General features: G+C 38.5%; 1 long non-coding RNA gene across 1 annotated transcript; it reads right to left on the bottom strand.

Annotated features, from left to right (window-relative positions):
* Nucleotides 1-352: 352 nt before the first annotated feature.
* On the bottom strand, nucleotides 353-2,710 carry LOC135297149 (uncharacterized). Its single transcript, XR_010359209.1, has 3 exons — nucleotides 2,387-2,710; nucleotides 538-713; nucleotides 353-458 (listed from the first exon to the last, which is right to left on the bottom strand). It is a non-coding gene; the product is annotated as an uncharacterized LOC135297149 (long non-coding RNA).
* Nucleotides 2,711-12,844: the final 10,134 nt, after the last annotated feature.

Genomic DNA, 12,844 nt, shown 5'->3' with positions numbered 1-12,844 from the left:
TTGTCTTAAATTCACTAGTTCCCGGGAGACTTTGCATGTGCTGTCTCATGGCACATATATTTCTCATGGTTTTCAGGTGATGGTCCCTCCATCCACATGTGTAGGTCTCTTGTCCCCCTTCAGGGATGCTGGTGCAGAGGGGTTTTGTGGCAGGAGCAGCGCTGCTGCTGAGCCTTCAGCTGTCGCTGAGGGAGACAGAATGTGCGTGGGAGAAAGGAAGATATGACCCTGTTGTGTAGGTGGGGAACTGGGCCACAACATTTTGCTGATTTGCCTCACCCCTGGCAGGAAGCTGGCAGCAAGGCTGTGAGCTGAGTCCAGGATGTCTGTGTCCTCCTGGCCCAGCCTTTCACTCTCAGGAACAGCTGTCGCTGCAGTTTTTGACTCCTGTTGCTCTTCTTGCTCTGCTGCAAGATATGCAGTTACAGCACTCCTGCTTTCCTGGCTATACTGTCATTCTGAAAGTGGAGTCCAGTGTTTGAGGAAAACCTCAAAATATTTGAGACTGGGTTTCTAGGACTTGGTTGGCACACTTACTGGGACTCAGCCTTAAGGTGTTTGTTCCTCTTAATGAACTAGAGACATTTCTTCCAGTCTTTATTCCACAAATTGTGAATGGAAAATGAACAGCCCAAAGGAGATGTGTTGGGTGTCTGAGGAGAACAGTTGCCTAGAAGAGTTCATTTTCCCTGTGACTTTTTCACTCAACATATCTGAATTATTTGGAAGAAAAGAAAAAAAAAAGGCTAAACACTTGTAAAAAATTATATCCAAAAGGAAGACTCAAAAGAATTAGGAGAAATTATTATTGAGGCTGCGGTTCATTATGATGTGTTTTTGCTGAAGTCACTTTACCAGTCCTTACCTTTCCACTGTTCCCTAGCCCAAGTACTGAAAACAACAGTTGACAAAATGACCCTTGTTTTTATTTAATTTGTTAATATTTCTTTAGATTGCACTGAAAATTGTACTTGAGTGTTGTCATGGTGTCGGGATTAGACTCTAATGAGGGTATGAGTCATGAGCAGGCCTAGCATTGTAACTTCATGTTAACCTTTTCCCTAGCTCTTTTTGTTTCATTCTCTGAAAGTTCAATAACTTTTATAGATAAAAGACTGTGTGGAAATTTCTTTTATCTTTAGGTTCATTCTGTTTAATGGAATTCACTGAATCAAGAGGCCAGAAATTCCTTTAAATGCCAGTAACTTCAGTAATTTGGAGTTAATCTCCACTGAATTGTCTTAGTTAATTGCTGTCATATGTAAACCAGGCTTTGGTTGACCAAGGATGATTAAAATACACTTTGGGTTAGAGCAGTATATTTAAAAAGACTTGACAGTTTCTTCAACTGTCTTTTTGCTCGATGAAAGAATTTCATTTGAAGATCCTCATCTTAAAAATATTCTTGAGAGTCTCACTTTCTTTTCCTGATAGACATAGGAGTGGTTATAATAATAAAACAAACTCCTTGTTATAAATCGTACATACATGGAGGACATGATTCAGAACAAGAAAAGATTAGATAATTAAACTCCATGTAATTAAATGAATGAGAATGTCTTCTTGAAGAAGAAGGGTGGGATGACCTCTAGATTTGGTAAGCAAACAGCCTATTGCTAACCCTGGGAGGGAAATAATAAAATAAAGTTAATACAGATATCTTTGCCTGAAATGAAATTTCCCATTTTATCACTGTTTGAATGTAGTCTTACTGGTTTTGAATATTACACTTGCAGCAAATAGCTCTCCTGTTTATACATGAAAACCCACTAGACTTTCTGGGAATTTAAGGAAGGGAAAATAACACTAGGACTTGGCTGACCACAATGTATGCAGTAATGTTTTGATTGTCAGATGAAATATGTTGGAAAACTTATGCAGGTGTATTTTGGGTTAGGAAAATTGGTGTCCTCACCTAAAAGGAAAAAAGAAATCCTTTGGAGGTTAAAAATGAGAACAAATTCCAGCCTATACTGAAAGATTTAGCAAATTCATGTCAATTTAGAAAACCAGAAAATTACAACTACAAGAGAACACTGTGATTATTTTCTCACATGTGATTCAATTGGGACTCATCGCTCAGGAAAGCCATATGATCAATAAAGTCTTGTTCTGTCTAATTATTATAGAACAATTTGACAAACAACTGAGCCAGTTTCCCCACACTGCCTCAAACTTGGAATAGATAGAAAAAGCATCAAGTTGATTTAATGCAGAGCTATGGATGAGTAGTTGGAAATGGAAGGAGAAATGTGGAACAGTTCTGTCAAAACCCTTGATCACACAAAACAGGTAAGTATTGGAGTCCTTTGAAATGCTGAGATTATTTTTAATGCTAGGACTAGATTTGCCTAAAGGTGCAATCAGTAAGAGTTAAGTGCCTTACCTCCTTAATCATTTGTGTGTGTTGAAATGGATTACTGCTAAAACTCGGGTATTTTCAAATCTGTGGAAGGCTGTGTTTGTGCTGGGGCCCTGAGGGCACTAACAGACCTTAGTGACCAGCCTCACCTGGAACTTGCAGGATTAGTGTGTTTAGCCCTCTGCTCTGGGATACAGAGGGGAAGAACTGGTCTCTAGCACAGCTGCAGGCATGCCCTGCCTGCCTGGAGATTCCCTTTTTGCAGAGCTCAACCTGAGCACTGGCAGCTTGGCTTCAACTTGAGCCTGCCCTATTGCCATGGCATTGCCTCATGGCTTGGACCCTCAGCTGGACCTGGATGCTCTGTTGGGATCTGTCCTGCTCCGCAGCTCAGGCTGGGGACAGGCCCTGCCTGGTGGGACTCTGCTCACCTGGTCTTACAATTAATCATGTTCTGTGGACTCATCCTTCAGTCCTTTGGCTTCACAGAGATGTTTGAATTATATCTGATACACAATCATTAAAGAATTAGTGCTAGATGAGCAGGAGCACATGCACAGTGAATACAGAATTTCTCATTTTTCTCTAGGATTTCACATTATTTGAGTTTTGGTTTTTTTTTACCTAATTATCTTTCCTGAGGTTTGGCTGCTTCAAAGACTTTCTTGCAGGCCTCTTCTATAGTAGATCTTCATTGCCCGTCTTCTAAAGACCAGATGTAATCTCTTCATCTATCTTGTGTGGCTGTTACTGCCTGCTGCAGCAAATCAGCACAACTTTAGCAGCTTTAGATGGATATCTGTGTAATTTCTTCATGGGCTGGCCAGCAGAATCCCACTACTCCAGTACACTGGTCCTTCACATTCATCATGTGAATATTCAAGTGCTTAGATTTTACTAATGGAAGTGCCCTGGAGAGAAGATAATGAACTTCAAGCAAAGCAAACATTAATCTTTGGTTTTGAGGTATTTGCTGAAAACATCTAAAATTGTCTACCTGATTTTAAAATTTCCAAGTTGAAACATATTTGGCTATTTACATTAGCTGGAGAACATGGTCAATAAAGTAGTACTTGTGTGAGGGAAGTTTCAGTGGAAGTTAATTGCAGGTAATTAAAGGATAGACAAATGATACAATAATTGATCCTAATGCTACAAAGTTAATCAGAATTTTGTCATTGATTTCACAATGGACCAGGCTTCATACAAGACATATCTGACTTTACAGACAGGAAACTTTCCTCCTTCTTAAGCCAGTCTCATGTTACTAACCATTTGCTGAAAGTGTTTTAGCAACTAAGAACATATGAAAAATTAAATACAAACCAAATATTGTCAGAATGTGACAATTGTCAGATTTTGCTTTGTTCACTTCCTCTTCTTTTTTTCCTGTAACTGCTGGCAATATCAGCTGGTATCACTAGCTCTCTGTGGCCGAAAAAGTCAACCTGATTGATGTGACACAGTTCAGTCCAGAGAAAAATCTGCAGTCAAAAATGGATCACAAAGTTAGTTTTACAATGAGTCAGGGCAGTGAAGAATGAAAATACTAAGCTTTCTTGTGAGTGGAAGAAGGATGTGCAAAATGTGTCTTCTCCTTAGGGAAGCAGCTGTACATTTTGTAATGATGCTTTTCATTGTAAATGTTTGTTTCAAATAAATATATGTATTGGAAATATCAAAAATTCTATCAAGTTTTAAGGTTCAATTATTTCAAATCAATAGGAGTGTAAAAATAAATACTGTCCACTAACATTCTTTGGTTTTATAGCACAAGAGAATTTTTTCTGGTTTTTTTTTTTGTTTGCTTGTTTTTTGTTTTGGGTTTCTTTTGGGTTTTTTTGGTGGATTTGGAGTCTTAATTATGTTTTGTTCAAATTAAGACCTTCAAACTTATCAAAATGTGAATCTGTGAGAATTTGATAAAGAGGGGAGATGTTACATCACCCAAGATGCAAAAGGACTTCTCACTCTTCTTGAGTTTTCTTGCTTCATTTTATTCTTATTTTTAAAAGCCTCTGGATTTTTAACTCATAACTTGGTTCATAACCAAGTTTGGGGTTCATAACAATAGAATAGAATTATTGGTGGCTGTATTTAAAGGGTCTGAAATTTGTACGACAAAAATCTGTAGATCTGAGGAGTAAGTGACCACAGGGCTGAAGAGGAAATGAAGTCCAAGAAAAGAGTGAGAAAAGTAGTGGCTGTAAGCAATGAGGGAGTTCTTTGGTCCTTATCACACTGAGTGGAGGTGTGAGAGGAATGGGCTCTGAAAAGGCTGAGATAAACCAAAAACCGGAGGGACAAACAGTCAATTCCTCAGGAAAATCAAATCGCTGTGGATGTTTACACTTATAAACTTTGGTCTTATGGGGTTATATTTTCATATTTCTAACACATGAGAATAATCACTACTCAAACTGAGAAAGTTGCTCATATCCTGTGGTGGAGGAATCAGCTCCAGGCATCAGCTCCAGCAGAATTTATTTTTGCTAAATAAATAAAATCCACATTAGCTGCCAAATAAAAATCATTATCACATGAGTTTCTATTATGCTTGCTTAGACTGTAGTGCATGGAGTAGATATTGCTAATTTATCTTGCATATCTCACACTGCCCAGCATGTGGCTGATAATGGCTTTAGGCTGGGACCAGGCAGGATCATGATGTGTGGCATAGTCACATCTCTAGTCTGTGTACTGGGTCAGTCTTGAAAGCACACCTCAAAACCACAGCTGTCATTCAGCCTCCTCCCTACAAGACATTCTTGGCCTTCTGAATTCGCTTACAGCAGTCATTTCACCCTTTGGGTCTGCTTCAGGCAATTTAATTCATAAAACAGACAAACAAAACATACTGTAGATGTTTTTATAATTTCTTTCCTGGTTTTTCTATTCATTGTTTCCAGTTAGTTAAATTTCTTTTCTGCTGTATATTACTACCCAGACAATGCAGAGCAGTACAATTGTAAGACCAGAGGGCAGTGAAAAGTCTATTTTTTCCCTTGTGTGCATTTTTTTTCTTTTGCAGTTCAGATCCCCAGAGGGAAAGGTATGCTATTTGTCTACATCTTGTATTTAATGCTAAATGTAGTCTGCAATGCAGAGATGGGTGCTGCTGCTTGGGGTACCCCTTCCAATTTATGTTGCATCTACTAAAAAATTATATAAAAATGGTTATGTACCAATTGCTGGGAAATGATGCAAAACTTCCATATTCATTCCAGAATATGAAAAGTTGCCCCAAGTATTACTCTCATTCATTTAAAAGGGCTTCCTTATTTATCTTGGTTCCAATAAGACAAGGAATAGAGTTGGTTTGTGTGTGTCCTATTTCAGAGGCTGAACAATGCTGGAGGGACTAATTTTTCTGCCTGCTGTAGCTCCCCTCCTTATTCTTTTAGCCAGATGTCAAGCAGAAGATGGAGAAAAACTTTAGGTGCTCTCAAGAATGATGGTAATAAGAAAAGATGATAGAACATAACTGGATTGTACTCTTGCAGCTGAATTGCTATTGATTTTAGAGAATGTAAAATCTCATTGCAAGACAGGCACCTCTCCAGCCCTTGGCAATGCTCTGGCACCTGCCTGCACGGGGCAGGGCGGCTCCTCACAAACAGCTTTGCTCTTTCCAAGGAGATGACTTGTAGCAGGCAATTCTGCCTTGTATATGGACATTTGTCTTTCTGACTAGTCCTTCTCCTATTGCAACCATTCGTAGACATTATGTTGACTTCAGCTGTGTTTGTATTTGAGCAACGTGGTGGTGACATTGTATTCAAGATAGCATTATGGCATTATTTTCATGTTTAAGGGTTCTGTCGTAGATAACTAAGATACAGTTCCGATCTCATAAAGCTGAAACTAATATGAGCCCAGAACACATTTCCGAAGCAGTTGAAATACAATAATTTTTTAATAAGTTTTTTTTTCTTTCTTACTTTTCAATTGCAGATTTTTTTCAAGGAAAGTATATTTTTCTTGCCTAATTTCATTTTGCACATAAGGAAAGAACAGAAGAGAAAATATTTTTGCCAGTGTTTTGCTTTTTTTCCTACAGACAAAGAATACTAAAAGAAAAAACATAATTCTTTATCAAGAAGATAGACCAATAGTTATTAATTATTGTAAAAATTTTAAAGCTTATCTGTAGTGTTCAGCTGCAGCAAATAATAGTGTCCAAGTTGCATTTTGTATGGCTTTATTACTATAAAGGACATAGGACAAAGGGAAATGATGCTATTTCTGGTTTAACTTTTATATGACCATGTACAAGAAATGTATGTGGTTCTAAATTGTTTCTTGGTATGGGTCCATCTCAGCAGAAAACCCTTCTGTTAAAAGATATTGTTTTTCTGGATAGCCCATAGATGTCTCATAAGCATATTCATGTCCTTTAGTCTTGAGAAAATATTTGTTTCCAGGCTGTATCAACACAAATTGTTTTGCTGTGTAGTGTATATATCTGCATAACTAAGGAAATATGTCACAAATAATTCTACAGGATGTAGCTTTCATTTTCTTCTGTAGTGATATCAAACAGCAGTATAATTATGAGGAACACTGTGTAGGGATATCTTTAACTTGCAAAGACAAAGTGTCACATCTAATACAGAACAAATCTAATAGGGTAATACAGTGTGACAGCAGAGAGTTCAGACTGTGCGTGCTCAGTTACACACTGGAATACGTGTTGGAACAAAGCAGCAGACAGAGTTCAGGAAGCAGAAGTCTTGTGATATTTATAAAGCTTTAAGTATAAAAAATATATTCTCCTGTCCTTTTGTTTTGTATGTTAGCAAAATCCTGGTGGCCCAGAATCTGAATTGTTTTCCAGATATCTTATTTTTTATTAAACCTCATGGTATTAAAAAGAGGCTTTTACGTCCTACTTGTGTAGCGAGGTACTAGATTGTGTTAAATATATAGGTTGTCTTCACCTTTTCTTAATTTCTTTTCATTTTCGTGATACAAAATGCCACAAACATTGTATTCCAGGCTTCTTTTTCCTTTGTGATTTAAAGTAATATCATAATAAAAATCTAGAAAATATGGGTGACCTGACTTCAAGGTGTGTTTTGGACCGCTCTCAGTCAGGCTTTGCATGTGATCAGCCTGAACTGCTGTCTCCAGGAAATCCATTATAAGTTCAAAAGGTTTCTACTCCTGGGATAACTTCAGTGATGCACAGCTGAAAGAATAATTTATATTGTTATTAACAGATATGAATTAGGGAACTTATGATGCAGGCATTTAGGAGTATTGGAAAATACGAAGCTTGGATGCCTGAAGAGTTTGTATTGATTAAGTGCAGTGACAGTTGATGTGCTTCTGTTCAAGGACCAATTTTATGCAATTCAGCTTGATAGATTAACTGGAGATAAGCTATTTTTACACAGTGTATACTGCTTGTTAAGGATGATAAAGTTTCTCTTTTTTTCAGACAGCCATGTCTCAGAGATACCTTGTGAGTCAACACAATTCTTCCTTATGCATGACTTTTCATCATGCTTCTAGTTAAATCACTCAGTACTAACAAGGCAGAGAAGGTATCTCAAGGCTCATAATATTTTGGGAAAACTAGTGAGTGAAATGCTGTTTGCATGGTCACTTGTTGATAGGAAGCACTGGCACAAAGAGAGCAAGAAGGTAATGTTAATTTAAGGGCCAGTGTTCTTGTACTTTATAGCTGAGTCCAACATCCCCATAAGTAATTTTTTTTTTCCCTAGAAAAGATGCATGACCACCAAGTAGAACTTTATCAGTCCAGAGCAAATCATAAAAGATAGTTTAGAGGAAAAGTAAAATTCCTCAATCCACTTTCCTGTCTGCAGGAAAGGACAGCTTTTCTTTTTCTGCCCTTGCAGGGCTGGAAACTCAATTTTTTTCCCGAAAGACCTAAATATTCCTGGAAATGTTCAATGCAACAGCTTCTGCCTGCCAAGTGAAGCAGTAGGTGTACCTGGGGGGGCATGCAGGACCTGGTTGTATGGCTGGGATGCAGTCCAGAGCCTTGTGGGATGACTCTTCCTTGGGCATTACCTTCTGGAGTCCCTAGATGGAAATCTTGGTAGTAGCACAGTGGGCACAGACTCCCTGGTTGCTATAGCTCTGTCCATCAGAAACATCTGTGTTAAAAAGTTCCAGCATGGACTACATGGCAATGCTTTGTGGTCTGCAAACTGACCCATGGGCTGTGCTTCTGGAACCCCTGCTCTGAAAAGGTAGGTTCTGCCAGGAGATGTTGCTTTCCAGAAACCTCATGTGTAAGTAATTTCAGTATCCGAGGCCACTCATAAACAACAGGCTGTTTCTGGAAGTCCTTTCTAGTATATGCTTCCCTACTCCGTTATCCTGGCCTCTTTCCCTCCTCCTTGTCACTTGAGAATCCACATAAAATGAAGAATGCAGGGCATTCAAAGGAAAGTTCCTGGAGCTGAAATGTTACAGCTGTCTCCGTTGTCTTTAAATCAGTTTCAGTTTGTTTTAGTGGTGCTGAGGAGAATTAAAACCTTAGAAAAAATTACTGTTGACATCTGTGGCAGAGGGTACCACCCCCCTGCAACACGGGAGGGAATATGAGCTCTTGAGACCTGAAAGAACCGGATTTTTTTGCTACTTTATGTTAAGCATATATAGTATGGGCATGAAAGTAGTTTAAAGAGCAGTTTTCCTGCTCTTAGGACAATTTAGTATGAATTTTAACTTAATGAAGGCTCCTGGCTCTGCAAGACACCAATATCCTGTCTGATTTCATGGCTGGAAGATATCCTAACTGGTAAATTTCTATCACTGGTGTGTGGCTCAGAATGGTTCTTTGCTGAAATAACATTTCAGATACCAGGAAACATTAAGCATTCCTCTTTCAAAGGGATGCTTTCTCCTAAGTTTTACATAGTGTACTTTTCTAAATTTTGGTATTTTTTTCTGCTCATATACACTAATTGGATACTGCAGGAAGATACAACATGGAGAAATGAAAAGGGAAAAAAATCTATTTTAGCAGAGTTTGTCATGAGCTCTGATGAAGATGGCTGTGGGTTTGAACTCATTTAAAAAAGAAATGTTGATGCACTTTTTCTTCATTTACATGTTACTGTATGTAAGATGAAATGCATCCCCAGTCTCTCTCTTGCCATCAAATTTGTAGACAGACAAGCAGTTGCAGATGTACCATCTACACCTGAGATTAGGTGCAGGATTGTTTTGTGTCCTGTCTTTGCACAGAAAGAGGATAAAAACTGGAATATTGTAGGACCTGGGCATTCAAATATCTTTAGGTACTTTTGGAAGAATCTGTCTCTCTGTGGAACTGCACCTTGAAGTTGGTGCCTGACTGGTGGCAGGTTGGGTTGGAAAGAGCTCACTAGCTGGCATCAGCCAAATCTAAAGACCAAACCAGAAGCAAAAACTATCTGTGGTTAAGGATCCATTTGGAATGTTAGTCTTGCTTTTATTTTTATTTTTCTTGAACTTATTTTTTTTTTAGCCAAGTAGAGTTACCTTTGATGAATTGAACATAACAAGGTTATTTAGAACTGGAAATTTGATATCTCTACTGCATCAGACTTAACATTTGTTTTAAAGGTATCTCTCTATCAGGGAATGGTTTCTTAGGGTCAGCCTCAGGATTACATTACAGCTCCTGTCTGTGTATCAGGAGGTCAGTGTAAATAGTGAAAATCTGTAGCCTGGAATGATCCAACGTGACACAGACAACCTAACCCCACATTACAATTAGCATGCCAGGACTTAATTCCTTGTTAAAGCACAGTGCTTCTTTCACTTGGGAATGTAAAAGTGCTTATAAATCTAATTTAAATTCCTATTTGAAAAAGATGATCTAGTCTTGGATTCTCTTGGGCACTTAAAATCTCAAATATGGAAGGGCCTGTTCTTATACTCAGGAAGATATTGATAATAGCAGATAGTTTGATAGCATTATGAAAAAAAATCAATTTGTGAAATGATTTTACAAGACTATTTGTTTATCTTGGTCAGGCTTAATTTTCTGCCTTGAGAAATCAGCACTCTTTCAGCACTCTTCATGGAAAGGCTGTTGCTGACCCTGCTGGTTTCTATTGAACTAAACATAGTTAGCAAAGTTACATTTGCCTTTTACTCAGCAGAAATTTCGAAGTTTCAGTCTGTCTCTAATTCCCAAACAATTACAAGAAAAGCCAGCTAAGGAACAACACAAAGGAACTGGCAACCCCACTCACCTCAATCATTCCAACATGAAAAATGGTCTTGGATGCAAATACTAAGAGAACAGAAAGTGATATAAAGATGTATAAAAAGATGTGAAACTTTTTGAGAAATGGTTGCAATTTATACTTGAAAGAGCCATAATGGCACTGCTTCTCTGCACTTATATTAGGCATTTCATCTGAAGATCTCAAAAGGTATTGAGGGAGTGAATTTAGTAGTATTGTAGTCTCCTCCTTCACCTTTAACAGGTTGCAATAGCACTAGGGGAAAAACTAAGGGAGGACATTAACGGAATTCACAATGTCCTCTCCAGCTTAGGCTCTCCAATAAATGATCTGCTGCCACCTGACCTTGCCAGTCTAGGTATAGCACATAGAAAATCATAGGTGCTGCAAAAACCTGATCTGCTAGAAAACATTATGCAGGAGAAAGTCTACAAAGTTCTGTCACAACCAGAGCCAGAGGTGCACAATGTAGCTGAGGGGCTCTCATGCCAGAGTTCTAAAACATAAAAACCTACATGGGATCTTGGTTAGTTGTCTTGACCCTCCTGTATGCTCAATGAATGGAACAGCCACTTTTATCTCACAGTTTCTGACCTATTTTAGGTGTTTCTTTTAGCACCATTAACTGAAATGGTTAGGTAGATGTTTAAAGTGACGTGAAATTATCTCCCCACCAAAAGTAAGCACTTGGTGGTATTACGATTGGGCTGAAAATAGAACTTTTGATTTAGATTTTTTGATTCCTGGGTAAAGACACTAGTAAAAAGAGCATTAAAGTCATTATGAATTTAATGGAAGTTTCCTGAACTGCTGTGCTTAGTGCTGGACTGCAGGTGGTCTTTATGCAATTGACATGCTGTGAGTTGTCTTAAACAATGAGATCCTACAGGGACCAAAGCAGAGAAATAATGCCTTTATGTCTAATGCTTGCACCACAGCAGATAAATATTCAGGTCCCTGGAGAGTCATGATTCTGAATGTGTAAGCACATTTTATGTCTCTCAGACTGCGCAGTTAGGTGGCTACTGGAATGTGAGATTTTTGGGTTTTTTTGTGGATGCAGGATCACCAACAGTGCTGTTTTGTGTGACACAAGCAGTGCATGTTTTTAGGCAGCTTGCTCTGTATGACACTGAAAGATTTTCTGGGAAATGGGAATGACAGCCCTAGCATGCAGAAGATGGAAAAGGCTGTGTTTAGTATATTTTGTAGCTGTTTCTTGCAATCAGAGCAAGAATTAAACTGATCTGGTTGTCTCAATACCTGGTGTGGATCAAACTGGTAAAGAAAATAGAGGGGAAACAGCCCAGTCTGGCTTCCTTCAGTTAGTGAGTCCTAATGAAGGTCTAGTGTTGCTCCTGCTGGGATATATCAGCAGCTTTGAGGTAGCTAAAGAAATACCTTGTATAGAACAGATATTCCCTAGAAAAGCCTCCTACTTGTTTGTAGACTGGAGTTTTATGATCTTTATGGATGGTAAAGAGTTTGCAGACCAAAAACCTAACTCAAGTTTATGCTGTTGTATCCAAACAGGTTAAAGGTGTGATGCTAGCAGCCTACTATGTTAAAAACTTCTGTTCTTTCAATAGCTTCCTGCATTGTATTATATGGATTTTTTTTTTTCTGATGAGGCTTCAGTCTGCACACAGCTTTCTCAAAAAGCTCCTGAAACACAAAATCTTGCATGCATTTGCAGAAGCAGCGGGTGCTGAGGAAGTGGCAGTTACAGTGCTGCCACCAATTTCAGTGGCACAGCAGGAATGGTCTTTAAGAGAGGAACTAGACTTACAAGCACTCCATGTTCTTGAGAAATATTCCTTATTACAAAACAAAACTCCTTTCTTAGAAGGCTTGAGGCAAAGAAATGACTCCTTGCCAAGATAATGTCTGCTGCTTTTGGTTACTGGCCTCAGTAGACCTTTCAGGAAAAACTTGTTTTAGGAAGTGGTGAATTGAGCACTTTCAAGAGAGTATTTTTTAGGGAATGTCTAAGCTGTGCCATATTCAAATCTGGTCGTGGCAGCTTAAAACCATTTGCCCAAGTGAGGGATTCAGCAGCCCTCTAGGTTTCCCCTCCCTTTCATGTATTTGTCCAAAGTCCTTTGACACATTTTGTCATCTTAATGTCTGCAGAGAACTAACTTAATGTCTGTGTACCATCTGCTGGGTAAGTAAATATCTGTTTTGCAGCATGACAAGGCACTACTTGAAGATACACACAAGGCACTAATGAAGATCTCTAAGAGGTGTGCCCAAAATCATGGCA

This window comes from Passer domesticus, chromosome 1 (genome assembly GCF_036417665.1).
Source record: "Passer domesticus isolate bPasDom1 chromosome 1, bPasDom1.hap1, whole genome shotgun sequence".
In the NCBI taxonomy this organism is placed as follows: domain Eukaryota; kingdom Metazoa; phylum Chordata; class Aves; order Passeriformes; family Passeridae; genus Passer; species Passer domesticus.
The sequence above is the reverse complement of the archived record's forward strand: the minus strand, read 5'-3'. Positions and strand labels throughout refer to the sequence as shown.